Source organism: Orcinus orca, chromosome 10 (assembly GCF_937001465.1).
Source record: "Orcinus orca chromosome 10, mOrcOrc1.1, whole genome shotgun sequence".
NCBI classification, from domain to species: domain Eukaryota; kingdom Metazoa; phylum Chordata; class Mammalia; order Artiodactyla; family Delphinidae; genus Orcinus; species Orcinus orca.
In genome coordinates, this window is record NC_064568.1 from 33631271 (window position 1) to 33649602 (window position 18332).

General features: G+C 41.0%; 1 long non-coding RNA gene across 1 annotated transcript in view; it reads right to left on the reverse strand.

Moving 5' to 3' along the window:
• The window catches only part of LOC117200687 (uncharacterized), a 200622-nt gene that overhangs the window by 28430 nt on the left and 153860 nt on the right, over nt 1-18332 (reverse strand). The window lies entirely within an intron of this gene.

Below are 18332 nucleotides of genomic sequence, written 5' to 3' on the forward strand. Positions count from 1 at the left end.
TAGGACCTATTGTATAGCACAGGGAACTGTACTCGATATTTTGTATTATCCTATAAGGGAGAAGAATCTGAAAAAGAATATCTATCTATCTATCTATATTTCTCTATATATATATCTTTGCTGTACACCTGAAAATAGCACAACATTGTAAATCAACTATACTTCAATAAAAAAAAGATTCATAGCAGGCAACACACAAAAAAAATAAAATTACAAATCTGAAACATAGTTTAAGGGGAAAAAAAGAGAGAACACCATAAAAGGAAACAAAAATTATCCATAAGCCTTTAACCTGGAGACATCCTCTCTTAACATGTTTATAAATGTACTTGTCTTCACATATTCTGTATGTTTTTGTATATTTCCTTGAAATTATTTTTTTTATGAACACCCATAAACCTTTGAAGATGACGTCAGAGAGAACAATGTGTGGGAAAGTCTTTAGGGTCAAGGTAAGGAGCTATTTGTGGAACTTTTGGATGACCCAGTGACAGAATTCTCATAGTCGATATTTGTGTAGGAACTGAATCTTGGACTCTTGAGTATGGCTCTGATGGTCACCTGGGTTCATGCCCAAGAGTTCTACTCCTTCAATTCAAGTGGTTATCTGGTTGGCCATCTCCAGTTTTGGGGAACTCTGCCTACCAGATGGATAAGTGATAGCTTAGGGGACAGGTGGGCCAAGGGTGAGGTGCTGAACACACCGAGAGCCAGAAGATAGTGGACTATCACCAGAGCCGCCTCCTCTTGGCTGGATACTGGACATGTTTTCTACACAGGCGAGTCATATTGGACACAGGAGTTACGTCCTAAGGGAAGCGAGTAAGGTAAAAATCTAAAGTAGTCATCGTTACCCTCCATGCTGGACAGATGATTGTTTCTTTGGTAGAACACTGAATGAAGTACTGGCTTGCCTTTAGAGACCGGTCTTTAAGAACTATAGGTCCAATGTTAGAATCATCCTCACTTTGATGATTCCTTGCCTCCCCACTTCCTCCCCTTTCCTTTATAAAGGTGTAAAGCCTAGACCAGACATGCAAGGAGCAATCTCACACCTTTTGTCTTGTACTTACTCAGGGTGTATACACACTGGCATGCCAGCAGAAACCATGAGTTGCTTTTTTTTTCTTTTTTAAGTTTTAAAAAGAATGGTAAAAATAAAGCAAAAAGAAAAAACACCCATGTTCTGCTGAGCAATCGTAGTTGAAGTCTCTGAAGCTGAGTGTTTATGTGTGCAACTCCCCTGGGCTATGCTTAGAGATGTGGAATTTTAGATCTAAACTGCAGACTCAGAGCCACCAGCCTCAGAGGCTGTAACCATAATAAGACAAGTGTGTTAAGTGGTCCCCACCAGTAGGAGTGAATTGACTTGCAGAACTGGCTTCAACCAGTAACGCTTCCATCCCATCCCTCCATGTAGGGGGTTCTTCAGTTCTTGTACAAATCTCAGGGCACTTCTTTCCAGAGAGCAACAAACCCAGTTTTATCAGACATCTATTTGGTTGTATTTAAAAGAAAATTGTGTCATAAAGGAGGCCTCTCATCTTTATCCTTGGACCATGGATTTAATAGACTCCTTGTGCAGCACTTGTGAAAGTGATGCATAGTACATTAGTCAAGTGGCCATTTACATTAGAGTCATCATTGCACTATTGATGCAGCCCTTTAATGGAAATTAAAACTAGCCTAAATCTCTATCATTTTGAAGTGTTTTAAAAGAGAATTTCATCAAACTGATAAAAATTATTGTTAGCAATTATAAACTATTTACATGAAAAGCATTTAGCAAGATACATCGACCGTGACTTCTAGAGGTGAAATCACAGCACACGTTAGCAGAGAGGCTGTGATTTTGAGAGCTAGTGCCGTGCAGTGACTAAAGTACCTTGGAGCTGGACTGCCAGGATTCAGAGCCCTGGCAGAGCACTAGCAAACGTGGCTCAGCTGTTTGCTAACCTCGTGACCCCAAACAAGTCATTGTGTGTCTCTGAGCCTCGGTTTTCTCATTTATAAAGTGGGGTTTATAATGGGGTAAGTTCATGAGTTTGTGATGAAGATGAAATAAAATATTACGCAAAGCACCGACCTACCATAAGCACTCAAAAAATAGCACCTGTTTATTCCAGTTGGCATCGCTGTGGTGGTGGTGCTTTGTTAAAAACTATAAAGGATGTGGAATCTGTAATAGAAATGAATTGCTTTGGTCTCTTTAATTTGTGTGATAAGAAAATATTTCTTTTACTAAATATCATTCTCTGGATTTCAGAAACTCACTTTTATCAACTTCAACAGTCAAGTAAACACTTTCTGAGATCACCTATGTGTCAGGAGCTGAGCTAGGCTCTGTGAGGTGCTTCATGGGACCCCAGTATGCTTCCAGAGTAATTGGGGATGATGGTGAGTACCCAGCATGCTTTCTGATGTGTCACGTTGTAGGGCAATGGCTCCAATAACCAGTGTTTGGCAGCCCAGAGGAGGGAGCAGTGGCCAGGGCTGGTGTGGTCAGGGGAGAGTTTGCTGATAAAAGAATCTTGGTCTTGAAAGATTTCTAGACTTCATACAGGTGGAGAGGAATAATGAAGGCATTCCAGATAGGAAATTACCAGATGCAGGTGGGCATGGGCAAGGTTTGGGTGTAGGCAAGAAGTAAATTTAGTGGCACATGTAAATGTGTTCCATGAGAATGTATAGCTGCAGGCATGGATAGATCTACATATTCTAAAGAGTCCACCAGGCTCCAGTTTCTGTCCTCTCTAACTCTGGCTCTCTGATAGAGGTCACTTCTCACAAGGAATTGCCTTTCCAGGTGGCAAAATACTGATAGCTGCAGAAGCACTGCCTTCATTCTTTCTGGTTCCAGCGGAGTTGGGGAGAGACTTTGGTCTTTATCCCAACAATGCAGACCAAGGTCTGATTGGGTCTCACCGACTTTGATTGGATCTTGTGCCTATCCCTGAGCCACCCACTCTGGCAGGGGAATAAGATATGATTGTCCCAGGTAATAGTTGGTTGACCTAAGTTGGGGAAGGGTGGATCCCCCAGTGCAAAATGGACCTGATGCTGCCAGTGGCAGAACAGCACAGGATTCCTATGGAGAATCCTTCTTTTCATCTCTCAGGTTTATCCTCTTGAATCTGATACCTGATTTACAACAACCTGAAAATCGGGAAATCTACGACATACCTTGAAGATACTGAGTTTAATTCTCTGTACCCTTTTACATTAAAAAATGGACAATTGGAAGTATTTGTCTTGGTGAAAATGAATAATACTGGATTTACTTCATGGCAAATCATAGGCCCCTTCGTCCCCTAAGAGTACTTTGTTTTTTTATAATATGAGGGACAGGATATGACTGAACAGGCCACAGTTGCTGCTTTAAAGTTTTGTCAGGACTGCAGCTAACTTAGTTTCTCTGGTCTCCTTGACTCTTTGAGTCGTTTTGGAATTGGCTGCCTGCGTTTTGATGGCACATGGCTTCCTCAAAGTTGAGGAAATAAGAGTCAGGGTTTTCAGAAGGCCAGCATTAATGAGAAGGATTGAACTGCATTTTAAAACCAGTCCTTTTATACCAATGAAAATTCTCCTCGTTGTCTCCTCCTTGGAAAGGCTTTCTCCAGTTTCTTATTGCATGAGAAGTTCTCACAATGACCCCACGCAAGGTGGGTTGGGATTCCTCTTTCACTGTATCCAGCCCTTTTCTGACTGAAGACATCCGTGATGATGAGAACAGCGATGAACATGGTTGAAGTGAGAACTATTATCGATTCCGCACTTGCTATGTTAAGAGTTTTATATCTGTTATTTAATTTAATCATAACAATAACCCTGTTTCACCCTGGTATCTCAGATAATGAATCAATGAGTGGATAAATTATCCCTCACATCTAACAATTCCTTGGGGAGGCAGTAGACGCAGTGGTGAAGAGCATGGGTGTTGCATTTCCTGCCAGCTTGGTTCAAAATTTTCTTTACCATGTATAGCATGAATCAATGGGGGCAAATATTTAAATTCTGTGTCCCAAGTTTCCTCAGTTGCAAATATTAACTTCTTTATGAGTTGGTTGTGATGCTTGACTAAGAAAGTTTGCGTAAGGGTTTACTGAGTTCTCAATAAGTGATAACTATTATTCATTAGTCCCTCTGTGCTCCAGACTAGACTTTTATACAGTCAGTTCTGCTATGATGCTTGTCTTATAAATTCCCATTTATTTCAATGAGATATTAAAATATTAGGGAACAATTTGAGCATAACACGAGTATTACATTTGGGTATGCTGAATTTTGTCCAGAAGAAACACCTGGTGAACTCCGGAGACTGCAACCCAGCTGAACAAAGACATGTAGGAATACACGAAACGCACACCCCTCAAACACCCACCGTCCGCCTCAGGTCACCACGGGTGTTACGGGCCACATCAGCCCCATCTACTGCTCCAACTTGCCGTCTGATTTCAGATAATCTCCTTCTGCCACTGCCCAAGAAGACCTCACAGGCTGCAACCCTTCCCATGCCCACTTCCATGAGGGAACATCAGGACTTTTTCAAGGTAAACTGCCGTATTTATTACAGTACTATGTATTTCTCAACCGTTTAACACGTGTAAAAAGGTACAGCCCTTTTTATGAGGTTCCTATCTTTTTAAAAACTGCATCCCTGATGAAGATTTTGAATGTTGTGCTTCAACGCCTTTTCCCCTCATAAGTCCTGTGGAAAACTCTGACCCTGTTTCTCAAAGGGGGGGTTGCAGTTAAGTCGGGGGTCTTGTGCCAGTAAGGTTTGATTCGGATCATTGGCGTCCAAGCCCCAAACGCTAATGGTTTAACTTCAGAACAGGTGTGCTGTGCGGAGTACGGCCAGACCGTCGCCAGCTGGATCCTTCCCTGGTTTCTCGGAGAAGCTAAATGGAAGCTATGGTTGGCATAGTCTGGAATGTACTGACCTTTCTTCACAGGAAAGTGCCAGAAGTAAAGCTTGCCAGCACTTTCGTTTCTCTCTTTTCATCTTCTTTTCATCTCTTGTGTGCTTGAATCCCTGAAGATGGGCATGTGATACCATCTTTCTGCTTGAACTGGCAGCTGCTTCTGGTAGCAACAATGCTTCACATTGGCATAGTGCTTTAAGATTTTTTTCCAATGTACTTTTACAATTAATTAGTCTACTTTATAATTTTAAGTGTCTGGAGAGGTTGGTAAGACTGTCTTCTTTTCATTATGGAACGTGTGGGGATAGCACATAAATATGTATGGCCATCTTCCATTTCATGCCATGGCAGACATTAGTCATTCCTAAATTTCTTTTCTTGCTGAGCTTGGATTCTTCTTGAGCCAGTACTCCACAGAGCTCCTAGCAATGGGTTGGCGATAGGAAATGATTTGTCTAGACTTTTGAGCTCCTTAGGGCAGAATGTATCTCTAGTCTCCATCACAGCATGCATGAACAAATGTTTAATGGGGTGGACTGAGTGACTGAGGAAACAGGCAAGGCAGGTTAGGTGATGTTCTCGTGGTAGGGGTGCCTATATTTTACAATGCACGTTAGGCAGTGGGATATTAAGGATGTGCTGTTAAAAAAGAAACAGACTCACAGATATGGAGAACAAACTAGCGCTTACCAGTGGGGAGAGGGAAGGGGGAGGGGCTAGATAGCAGTAGGGGATTAAGAGGTGCAAACTATTATGCATAAAATACATAAGCTACAAGGATGTATTGTACAACGCAGGGGATGTAGTCAGTATTTTTTAGTAACTATAAATGGAATATAACCTTTAAAAATTGTGAATCACTATGTTGCACACCTGTGACATATAATATTGTACATCAACTATACTCCAATTTAAAAAAAAAAAAAAAAAAGAATGTGCTGTTAGCTGTAACACCCTCAGGCAGCTAATTCCCTAATCAGGAAGTCAGACCCAGGGTTAGCGAGTCAATATTTTGATCAGAAAGCCTATTTGGCTTTCTCTAGCTCTTCTCTCCATACCATGGGCTCTGGGGGTTTGCAGAAAGAATGCTAGAAATGGGTTTTCCTTGGTGAAATGAGTGGCTTGTCCATTAACGCGGTGAGTGTTAGAAATGGGCTCTCACTGGTGAAACTGGTATATTCAATATATGTGGATTGGTTGAAATATACTAGGGACAACTTCTCATCCTCGCATTAAACAAGTTGTGAAAACCCATCTGTGGCCTGTTCGTTTGGGGCTAGACTCTGAAGCATGACATTAAATGAGCCTACGCTCAGCCACTGGGGCACATATTTCTGTTTGTCTGAGGCAGACCATACAGGTCACACAAACCTGACTGTAGATTATCGGAATGTCTGCTTCAAGTCAACCTTTCACACAAGCTATGGTCACTGCTGCTGAGAACTCAGAGAGCTGGGGTCTCATCAATTTTCCAGTGCAGGCTGTGTGAACTGTTTGGTGCCTCCCTGCCAATTAACGTCCGTTTATAAAAGGTCCTCCAGTGGGGCAGATTTAGGCTGAAACTCATTTTCAGTAGGAAGGTTGTGGGGTAGAGCTAACCCTCACTCACATTTACTCAATATAAGTTATGTACCAAAAAAAAAAAAAAAACCCTAATATTTTATCATGATTAGCTTAGGCTATTCAGAACTCCAAAGTTACACAGGAAATTAGGTCAAATCTGGAACAACCACCCACATCAGTGCTCTTTCCCTAGAAATGTAGGATTTTGTTTTTCCTAGGGCCACCATGTATGGTTGTGCAGGTGGTGCACTGCACAAGTGTTCCATCTCTAAGAAATACCGTTTATATCACAAATATTGGCTACTAGGATATTTATTACATGCGTTTTCTGGAAGGTATCAATAGAATGCTATGTTCCCCCAAAATGTGGTGATTATTTGATTATGACAACTTTTAGACAAGTGGAAGTAAAGAATTTTGAGGGAAGGGGTGCCTGCTTCTAATATCCGCTAGTGGAGTACTAAGGGGTTGATCTCTTAGCATTGCATTTAATCTTTCCCACAGGTGAAGCATCAGGAGGTCTCTCATCCTCCCTCAGGCCTGGCACCAAATGGGAACTCTATAATTAGGGGAGTGAATAAGCAATTAAGAGAGAGAGGAGTTTCACATTCCTAAACATACTAAAAGGCCGTTCTTTATAAATAAAGAACTGAGATAACAAGGATATAAATCTTGTGAGGGCTGTGGTATTGGCTCTGTAGTTAAGAAAATACGTGACGAAAGAGGAGGAGAAATGAAGGGCCTTAATATGCTTGAACCAAGAGGATCTTCCAACCCCTCAGCTTTCCTAGCAAAGGAAGTGTCTCTCCGCCAAGTCCCACTAAGTTCCTTCCCTCACCACGTTTCCACCTCTGCCTTTCTCACAGCCTGAAGTTGCTGTGTTCATTGGTCCCTTCACTAGAGTGTGCACTCTGTGAGAGCAGGGGTTTTGAACTAGTTTGTTCAGTGTTGTATCCGTAGCACCTAGGAGAGTGTCCAGTCCTCCATAAATAGCTGTGGGATGAGGGAATGCAGATCGCAGACTCCCAGCCTCTAGACCTGGGAGAAATAATTTTCTATTGTTTATAAGCCACCTGGTCTGTGGGATTTTGTTACAGCAGCCAGCATGGACACTATCTAAGACACTACCTAAGTTTCAGTTTCACAGATGCTGAGCTAGAGGGTCATCTGGGGGTTGCTGAGCATCGTTTGAGGCCTTTGTTGCTGATGTCGGAACCAGACTGATTGCTCCTCTGGACCAGCACTAGGTTTTTATGCCTAGAAGCCATTGCTCCTGCTTGGTACCCTAAGACCAAGCTTTGCCCTCACAAACTCACCATCTTTCTACCAGGAAGGCGTAGGAATAGGGGCAGGAAGAGAGAAATCTAACAAGAACCATTCGGCAGCTACAAGATTCAGGGAATTGAGGCCACGAAAGATGAACTGTATCTCAAGCATTTGGTGCTCACTCAGCCTTCCCCTTTGCGGTATCTTGCTGCCAGGAGAGACTCAGTCACACAGAATCTCTCAGCAGAGCACCTCAGAAGAGTATACATCGGCCTCCCAAACTTTAAGGCCCCAAGTCCAGCACCTTGCTGCTAGCTTCCTGCCATGATGGGCCATGGTGCTGTCTTCACAGAGCAAAGGGTGGGGTAACACCCCTGGAGGGCTTTGGTGTATGAACTCTTGAACTTGAAAGCTGCACTTCACTTAGAGATGAAAGGAAGGTGTGTCGATCAGCTGTGAGCCTGTGAGTTTCCTGCAGGGACCTTAGGATGTACAGGGATTGCTGGGAAGCAGCTTGGGAGAAGCCCCTGCTACATATGGCAGTCGAAAGGGTCCCTGAAAATAAGGCTGCACATGGGCACCTGGGGGAAAGTTCTGGTATCCACATTCTTGTTCTCTCTCTGCCTGCTTCTTCCCATTTGGTGCTCACATGCCTTGAGTGCTTGGCTTCCTGATTAAGTGGATAGTCTAGCTTCTCAGCAAGATGAGAGGACACCTAAGGGCAGACTATAGAGCTCCTAGCTCACCATGGTGCATATATTAATATCTGCACTCTGCAGGGGCTTAATAAATGCCCATGGACCACAGATGACAGCTTACTACATCTGGAGACAGATGAACTTTAACAAATATATACACCCGTGTAATCTATACTCCAATCAAGATACAGAATAGTTCCATAACCCCAGAAATTTTCCTCATCCTTCTGTGTAGTCAGTCCTCCATCTAGAGGCGTCCACTGCTCTGATTTCTATCCCATAGATAAGGCTGACCTGTTCTCGAGCTTTGCATAGGCAGAATCCTACCACATGTACTCTTCTGTGTCTCCCTCTTTGGCAGAAAATCCTATTTTTGAAATCCATACCACCGTTACATGATTTGGAGTTATATCCTTTCTTGATGAGTAGCGTTTCATTGTATGAATATACAACAGTTCATTCTTTCTGTTGATTGACGCACAGTAGAGTTGCTTCTAGGTTTTGACTTCTTTGAATGAAGCCTCTTGGTGAATTGGTGTGCACTTTTTGTGGACATATTTTCCTTTCTCTCAGGTAACTATTCAGGAGTAGAATTTCTGGGTCAGATGACGAGTGGATGTTTACCTTTATAAGCAACGCCCAAACCGTTTTCCAAAGTTGTCTCATCCTTTTATGGCGCCATCAGCAGTTACAGCTGCTCCACACTGTTGCCAAGAGTGAGTATTGTCAATTTAAAACATTTAGCCATTCTGGAGTAGGCTGTGCTAGCTCACTGTGGTTTTAATTTGAATTTCTTTAATGACGAAGAGTAAGGATTTATGTCCTAATTGGCCATTTGCATATCTACTTTGGGAATTATATATTTAAATTTTTTACTCATTTTTATTGGATTATTAATGTTATCATTATTGAAATGTATGTGCTCTCTATATGTTTTGGATGCAAATACATATTATATATATATAATATTTCCCTCGGTATGTAGTCTATTTTTTACTACTGATAAATTTTAAAGAGCAGATGTTTTTAATTTTTATGAACTCCACTTTAACAGTTTTTCCGTAACTCATACTCGTGTTATCCAATCAAATAATCTTTTTTTAAAAAATATTTTGAAAGGTTATTTTTTTTTACATCTATATTGGAGTATAATTGCTTTACAATGGTGTGTTAGTTTCTGCTTTATAACAAAGTGAATCAGTTATACATATACATATGTTCCCATATCTCTTCCCTCTTGCGTCTCCCTCCCTCCCACCCTCCCTATCCCACCCCTCTGGGTGGTCACAAAGCGCCGAGCTGATCTCCCTGTGCTATGCGGCTGATTCCCACTAGCTATCTGTTTTAGGTTTGGTACTGTATATATGTCCATGGCACTCTCTGACTTTGTCACAGCCTACCCTTCACCCTCTCCATATCCTCAAGTAATTCTCTAGTAGGTCTGTGTCTTTATTCCTGTGTTACCCTAAGTTCTTCATGACATTTTTTTTTCCTTAGGTTCCATATATATGTGTTACCATACAGTATTTTTCTTTCTCTTTCTGACTTACTTCACTCTGTATGACAGACTCTAGGTCCATCCACCTCACTACAAATAACTCAATTTCATTTCTTTTTATGGCTGAGTAAAATTCCATTGTATATATGTGCCACATCTACTTTATCCATTCATCTGACGATGGACACTTAGGTTGTTTCCATCTTCTGGCCATTGTAAATAGCGCTGCAATGAACATTTTGGTACATGACTCTTTTTGAATTATGGTTTTCTCAGGGTATATGCCCAGTAGTGGGATTGCTGGGTCATATGGTAGTTCTATTGGTAGATTTTTAAGGAACCTCCATACTGTTCTCCACAGTGGCTGTATCAATTTACATTCCCACCAACAGTGCGAGAAGGTTCCCTTTTCTCCACACCCTCTCCAGCATTTATTGTTTCTAGATTTTTTGATGATGGCCATTCTAACCAGTGTGAGATGATATCTCATTGTAGTTTTGATTTGCATTTCTATAATAATTAATGATGTTGAGCATTCTTTCATGTGTTTGTTGGCACTCTGTATATCTTCTTTGGAGAAAGGTCTATTTAGGTCTTCTGCCCATTTTTGGATTGGGTTGCTTGCTTTTATGTTATTGAGTTGCATGAGCTGCTTGTAAATTTTGGAGTTAATCCTTTGTCAGTTGCTTCATTTGCAAATATTTTCTCCCATTCTGAGGGTTGTCTTTTGGACTTGTTTATGGTTTCCTTTGCTGTGAAAAAGCTTTGAAGTTTCATTAGATCCCATTTGTTTATTTTTGTTTTTATTTCCATTTCTCTAGGAGGTGGGTCAAAAAGGATCTTGCTGTGATTTATGTCATAGAGTGTTCTGCCTATGTTTTCCTCTAAGAGTTTGATAGTTTTTGGTCTTACATTTAGGTCTTTAATCCATTTTGAGCTTATTTTTGTGTATGGTGTTAGGGAGTGTTCTAATCTCATACTTTTACATTACCTGTCCAGTTTTCCCAGCACCACTTATTGAAGAGGCTGTCCTTTCTCCACTGTACATTTCTGCCTCCTTTATCAAAGATAAGGTGACCATATGTGCGTGGGTTTACCTCTGGGCTTTCTATCCTGTTCCATTGATCTATATTTCTGTTTTTGTGCCAGTACCATACTGTCTTGATTACTGTAGCTTTGTAGTATAGTCTGAAGACAGGGAACCTGATTCCTCCGCTCCGTTTTTCATTCTCAATATTGCTTTGGCTATTCAGGGTCTTTTGTGTTTCCATACAAATTGTGAAATTTTTCGTTCTAGTTCTGTGAAAAATGCCAGTGGTAGTTTGATAGGGATTGCATTGAATCTGTAGATTGCTTTGGGTAGTAGAGTCATTTTCACAATGTTGATTCTTCCTATCCAAGAACATGGTATAGCTCTCCATCTGTTTGTATCATCTTTAATTTCTTTCATCAGTGTCTTATAATTTTCTGCATACAGGTCTTTTGTCTCCTTAGGTAGGTTTATTCCTAGATATTTTGTTCTTTTTGTTGCAGTGGTAAATGGGAGTGTTTCTTGATTTCACTTTCACATTTTTCATCAATAGTGTATAGGAATGCCAGAGATTTCTGTGCATTAATTTTGTATCCTGCTACTTTACCAAATTCATTGTTTAGCTCTAGTAGTTTTCTGGTAGCATCTTTAGGATTCTCTATGTATAGTATCATGTCATCTGCAAACAGTGATGGCTTTACTTCTTCTTTTCCTATTTGGATTCCTTTTCTTCTCTGATTACTGTGGCTAAAACTTCCAAAACAATGTTGAATAAGAGTGGTGAGAGTGGGCAACCTTGTCTTCTTCCTGATCTTAGTGGAAATGCTTTCAGTTTTTCACCATTGAGGATGATGTTGGCTGTGGGTTTGTCATATATGGCCTTTATTATGTTGAGGAAAGTTCCCTCTATGCCTACTTTCTGGAGGGTTTTTATCATAAATGGGTGTTGAATTTTGTCAAAAGCTTTTCCTGCATCTATTGAGATGACCATATGGTTTTTCTCCTTCAATTTGTTAATACGGTGTATCACATTGATTGATTTGCATATATTGAAGAATCCTTGCATTCCTGGAATAAACCCCACCTGATCACGGTGTATGATCCTCTTAATGTGCTGTTGGATTCTGTTTGCTAGTATTTTGTTAAGGATTTTTGCATCTATGTTCATCAGTGATATTGGCCTATAGTTTTCTTTCCTTGTGACATCCATGTCTGGTTTTGGTATCAGGGTGATGGTGGCCTTGAAGAATGAGTTTGGGAGTGTTCCTCCCTCTGCTATATTTTGGAAGAGTTTGAGAAGGATAGGTGTTAGCTCTTCTCTAAATGTTTGATAGAATTCGCCTGTGAAGCCATCTGGTCCTGGGCCTTTGTTTGTTGGAAGGTTTTAAATCACAGTTTCCATTTCAGTGCTTGTGATTGGTCTGTTCATATTTTCTATTTCTTCCTGAGTCAGTCTTGGCAGGTTGTGCATTTCTAAGAACTTGTCCATTTCTTCCAGGTTGTCCATTTTATTGGCATAGGGTTGCCTGTAGTAATCTCTCATGATCTTTAGTATTTCTGCAGTGTCAGTTGTTATTTCTCCTTTTTCATTTCTAATTCTATTGATTTGAATCTTCTCCCGTTTTTTCTTGATGAGTCTGGCTAATGGTTTATCAATTTTGTTTATCTTCTCAAAGAACCAGCTTTTAGTTTTATTGATCTTTGCTATCATTTCCTTCATTTCTGTTTCATTTCTTTCTGATCTGATCTTTATGATTTCTTTCCTTCTGCTAACTTTGGGGTTTTTTGGTTCTTCTTTCACTAATTGCTTTAGGTGCAAAGTTAGGTTGTTTATTCAAGATGTTTCCTGTTTCTTAAGGTAGGATTGTATTGCTATAAACTTCCCTCTTAGAACTGCTTTCGCTGCATCCCATAGGTTTTGGGTCATCGTGTCTCCATTGTCATTTGTTTGTATGTATTTTTTGATTTCCTCTTTGATTTCTCCAGTGATCACTTCAATATTAAGTAGTGTATTGTTTAGCCTCCATGTGTTTGTATTTTTTACAGATCTCTTCCTGTAGTTGATATCTAGTCTCATAGCATTGTGGTTGGAAAAGATACTTGAAACAATTTCAATTTTCTTAAATTTACCAAGGCTTGATTTGTGACCCAAGATATGATCTATCCTGGAGAATGTTCCATGAGCACTTGAGAAAAATGTGTATTCTGTTGTTTTTCGATGGAATGTCCTAATAATATCAATTAAGTCCATCTTGTTTATTGTATCATTTAAAACTTGTGTTTCCTTATTTATTTTCATTGTGGATGATCTGTCCATTGGTGAAAGTGGGGTGTGAAAGGCCCCTACTATGAATGTGTTACTGTCGATTTCTCCTTTTATGGCTGTTAGCATTTGCCTTATGTATTGAGGTGCTCCTATGTTGGGTGCATAAATATTTACAATTTTTATATCTTCTTCTTGGATCAATCCCTTGGTCATTACGTAGTGCCCTTCTTTGTCTCTTGTAATAGTCTTTATTTTAAAGTCTATTTTGTCTGATATGAGAATTGCTACTCCAGCTTTCTTTTGGTTTCCATTTGCATGGAATATCTTTTTCCATCCCCTTACTTTCAGTCTGTATGTGTCTTTAGGTCTGAAGTGGGTCTCTTGTAGACAGCATATATATGGGTCTTGTTTTTGTATCCATTCAGCCAGTCTGTGTCTTTTGGTGGGAGCATTTAGTCCATTTACATTTAAGGTAATTATCGATATGTATGTTCCTATTCCCATTTTCTTAATTGTTTTGGGTTTGTTAGTGTAGGTCTTTTCCTTCTCTTGTGTTTCTTGCCTAGAGAAGATCCTTTAGCATTTGTTGTAAAGCTGGTTTTGTAGTGCTAAACTCTCTCAGCTTTTGCTTGTCTGTAAAGGTTTTAATTTCTCTATCAAATCTGAATGAGATCCTTGCTGGGTAGAGTAATCTTGGTTGTAGGTTCTTCCCTTTCATCAGTTTAAATATGTCCTGCCACTCCCTTCTGGCTTGCAGAGTTCCTGCTGAAAGATCAGCTGTTAACCTTATGGGGATTCCCTTGTGTGTTATTTGTTGTTTTTCCCTTGCTGCTTTTAATATGTTTTCTTTGTATTTAATTTTTGACAGCTTGATTAATATGTGTCTTGGCGTGTTTCTCCTTAGATTTATCCTGTATGGGAATCTCTGCGCTTCCTGGACTTGATTAACTATTTCCTTTCCCATATTAGGGAAGTTTTCGACTATAATCTCTTCAAATATTTTCTCAGTCCATTTCTTTTTCTCTTCTTCTGGAACCCCTATGATTCGAATGTTGGTGTGTTTAATGTCATCCCAGATGTCTCTGAGACTGTCCTCAGTTCTTTTCATTCTTTTTTCTTTATTCTGCTCTGCTGTAGTTATTTCCACTATTTTATCTTCCAGGTCACTTATCCATTCTTCTGCCTCAGTTATTCTGCTATTGATCCCTTCTAGAGTATTTTGAATTTCATTTATTGTGTTGTTCATCGTTGCTTGTTTCATCTTTAGTTCTTCTAGGTCCTTGTTAAATGTTTCTTGCATTTTGTCTATTCTATTTCCCAGATTTTGGATCATCTTTACTATCATTATTCTGAATTCTTTATCAGGTAGACTGCCTATTTCCTCTTCATTTGTTAGGTCTGGTGGGTTTTTATCTTGCTCCTTCATCTGCTGTGTGTTTTTCTGTCTTCTCATTTTGCTTATCTTACTGTGTTTGGGGTCTCCTTTTTGCAGGCTGCAGGTTCGTAGTTCCCATTGATTTTGGTGTCTGTCCCCAGTGGCTAAACTTGGTTCAGTGGGTTGTGTAGGCTTCCTGGTGGAGGGGACTAGTGCCTGTGTTCTGGTGGATGAGGCTGGATCTTGTCTTTCTGGTGGGCAGGTCCACGTCTGGTGGTGTGTTTTGGGGTGTCTGTGGGCTTATTATGATTTTAGGCAGCCTCTCTGCTAATGGGTGGGGTTGTGTTCCTGTCTTGCTAGTTGCTTGGCATAGGGTATTCAGCACTGTACCTTGCTTGTCGTTGAGTGAAGCTGGGTGTTGGTGTTGAGATGGAGATCCCTGGGAGATTTTCATCGTTTGATATTACGTGGAGCTGGGAGGTCTCTTGTGGACCAGTGTCCTGAAGTTGGCTCTCCCACCTCAGAGGCACAGCACTGACTCCTGGCTGCAGTACCAAGAGCCTTTCATCCACACAGCTCAGAATAAAAGGGAGAAAAAGTAGAAGGAAGGGAGGAAGAAAGGAAGGAAGGAAGGAAGGAAGGAAGGAAAGGAAGGAAGGAAGGAAGGAAGGAAGGAAGGGGATAAAAGAAAAGAAAATAAATTAAGATAAAATAAAATAAAGTTATTAAAATAAAAAATAATTATTAAGAAAAAAAATTTTTTTTAAGTTAAAAAAAAAAGGATGGATAGAACCCTAGGATAAATGGTGAAAGCAAAGCTATACAGAGAAAATCTCACACAGAGGCATACACATACATGCTCAGAAAAAGAGGAAAAGGGGAAAAAATAATAAATCTTGCTCTCAAAGTCCACCTCCTCAATTTGGGATGATTCATTGCCTATTCAGGTATTCCTCAGTTGCAGGGTACATCAAGTTGATTGTGGAGATTTAATCCGCTGCTCCTGAGGCTGCTGGGAGAGATTTCCCTTTCTCTTCTTTGTTCGCACAGCTCCCGGGGCTCAGCTTTGGATTTGGCCCTGCCTCTGCGTGTAGGTCCCTGGAGGGCGTCTCTTCTTCGCTCAGACAGGACGGGGTTAAAGGAGCCGCTGATCGGGGGATCTGGCTCACTCAGGCCGGGGGGAAGGAGGGGCACGATGCGGGGTGAGCCTGAGGCGGCAGAAGCTGGTGTGACATTGCACCAGCCTGAGGCGCGCCGTGCGTTCTCCCAGGGAAGTTGTCCCTGGATCCCGGGACCCTGGCAGTGGCGGGCTGCACAGGCTCCCTGGAAAGGAGGTGTGGAGAGTGACCTGTGCTCGCAGACAGGGTTCTTGGTGGCGGCAGCAGCAGCCTTAGCATCTCATGCCTGTCTCTGGGGTCCGAGATTTTACCCGCGGCTCGCACCCGTCTCTGGAGCTCCTTTGAGCAGTGCTCTTAATCCCCTCTCCTCACACACCAGGAAACAAAGAGGGAAGAAAAGTCTCTTGCCTCTCCGGCAGCTCCAGACTTTTTCCTGGACTCCCTCCCGGCTAGCCGTGGTGCACTAACCCCCCGCAGGCTGTGTTCACGCCGCCAACCCCAGTACTCTCCCTGCGCTCCGACTGAAGCCCGAGCCTCAGCTCCCAGCCCTGCCCGCCCTGGCGGGTGAGCAGACAAGCCTCTCGGGCTGGTGAGTGCCGGTCGGCACTGATCCTCTGTGCGGGAATCTCCGCTTTGCCCTCCGCACCCCTGTGGCTGCGCTCTCCTCCGTGGCTCTGAAGCTTTACCCCTGTGCCACCCGCAGTCTCCGCCTGCGAAGGGGCTTCCTAGCGTGTGGAAACCTTTCCTCCTTCACGGCTCCCTCCCACTGGTGCAGGTTCAGTCCCTATTCTTTTGTCTCTGTTTATTCTTTTTTATTTTGCCCTACCCAGGTACGTGGGGAGTTTCTTGCCTTTTGGGAGGTCTGAGGTCTTCTGCCTGCGTTCAGTAGGTGTTCTGTAGGAGTTGTTCCACGTGTAGATGTATTTCTGATGTATCTGTGGGGAGGAAGGTGATCTCCGCATCTTACGCTTCCACCATCTTCCCCGCCCTCTCCAATCAAATAATGTTTACCTAGCCCAAACTTATGAAAATCGTTTCCTAAATTAAGTTTTATAATTTTAGCTTCCATTAAGTCTATGAGCCATTTTGAATTAATCTTTGTTCATGGTATGATGTAGAAGTACATGTTCATTGTTTTAAAATAAAAATATCATTATGTCAGCACTATTTGTTGAAAAGACCACCCTTTACCCAGTCATTCACCCTGACTCTTCTGCTGTAAATCGACTGACCATACACATATGTGTCTATTGCTGTACTAGTTCCATGTTGATAGCTATGCCCTTATTGCATTGTTTTGATTCCTTCCACTTATTAGTAAGACTTTAAATCAGGAAGTATTAACTCTCCAACTTTGTTCCTCTTTATCAGAGTAGTTTTGGCTATTCTTTTAAATTTTAGAATCAGCCTGTCAATTTCTACAAGAAAAAGCATACTGGGATTTAGATTGGTATTACACTGAATCAACTGATGTATCTGGGGGATAAATGACATCTTAACACTGTCAAGGCTTTCAGTCTATGAACATGGCACCTCTCCACTTAGTTAGCTGTTTTAAAAATTGTTGTGAGATGTATGTTTTAGTTTTCAGCATGCCAGTTTTGCTCATCTTTTATTAAATTTATTCGCAAATGTTTTGCACTTTGTAAATGGATAGGGTTTCTTTTCTCCTTCAAAAAGTAAACTTTTTAAGAAAATTGAAACCATATCAAGCATCTCTTTGTACCACAGCACTATGAGACTAGATATTAATTACAGGGAAAAAAAACTGTAAAAAATACAAACACATGGAGGCTAAACAATACACTACTAAACAACCAAGAGATCACTGAAGAAATCAAAGAGGAAATCAAGAAATACTTAGAGACGTGTCACAATGAAAACACGATGACCCCAAACCTTTGGGATGCAGCAAAAGCAGTTCTAAAAGGGAAGTATATAGCAATACAATCCTACCTCAAGAAACAAGAAAAATCTCAAATAAACAACCTAACCTTACACCTAAAGCAATTAGAGAAAGAAGAACAAAAAAACCCCAAAGTTAGCAGAAAGAAAGGAATCATAAAGATCAGAGCAGAAATAAATGAAAAAGAAATGAAGGAAACAGTAGCAAAGATCAATAAAACTAAAATCTGGTTCTTTGAGAAGATAAACAAAATTGATAAACCATTAGCCAGACGATCAGGAAGGGAGAAGACCCAAACAAACAGAATTAGAAATGAAAAAGGGGAAGTAACAACTGACACTGCAGAAATACAAAGGATCATGAGAGATTACTACAAGCAACTGTATGCCAATAAAATGGACAACCTGGAAGAAATGGACAAATTCTTAGAAAAGTACAATGTTTCAAGACTGAACCAGGAAGAAATAGAAAATATGAACAGGCCAGTCACAAGTACTGAAATTGAAACTGTGACTAAAAATCTTCCGACAAACAGAAGTCCAAGACCAGATGGCTTCAGAGGTGAATTCTTCCAAACATTTAAGGAAGAGCTAACACCTACCCTTCTCAAACTCTTCCCAAAAATTGCAGAGGAAGGAAAATTCCCAAACTCATTCTATGAGGCCACCATCACCATGATACCAAAGC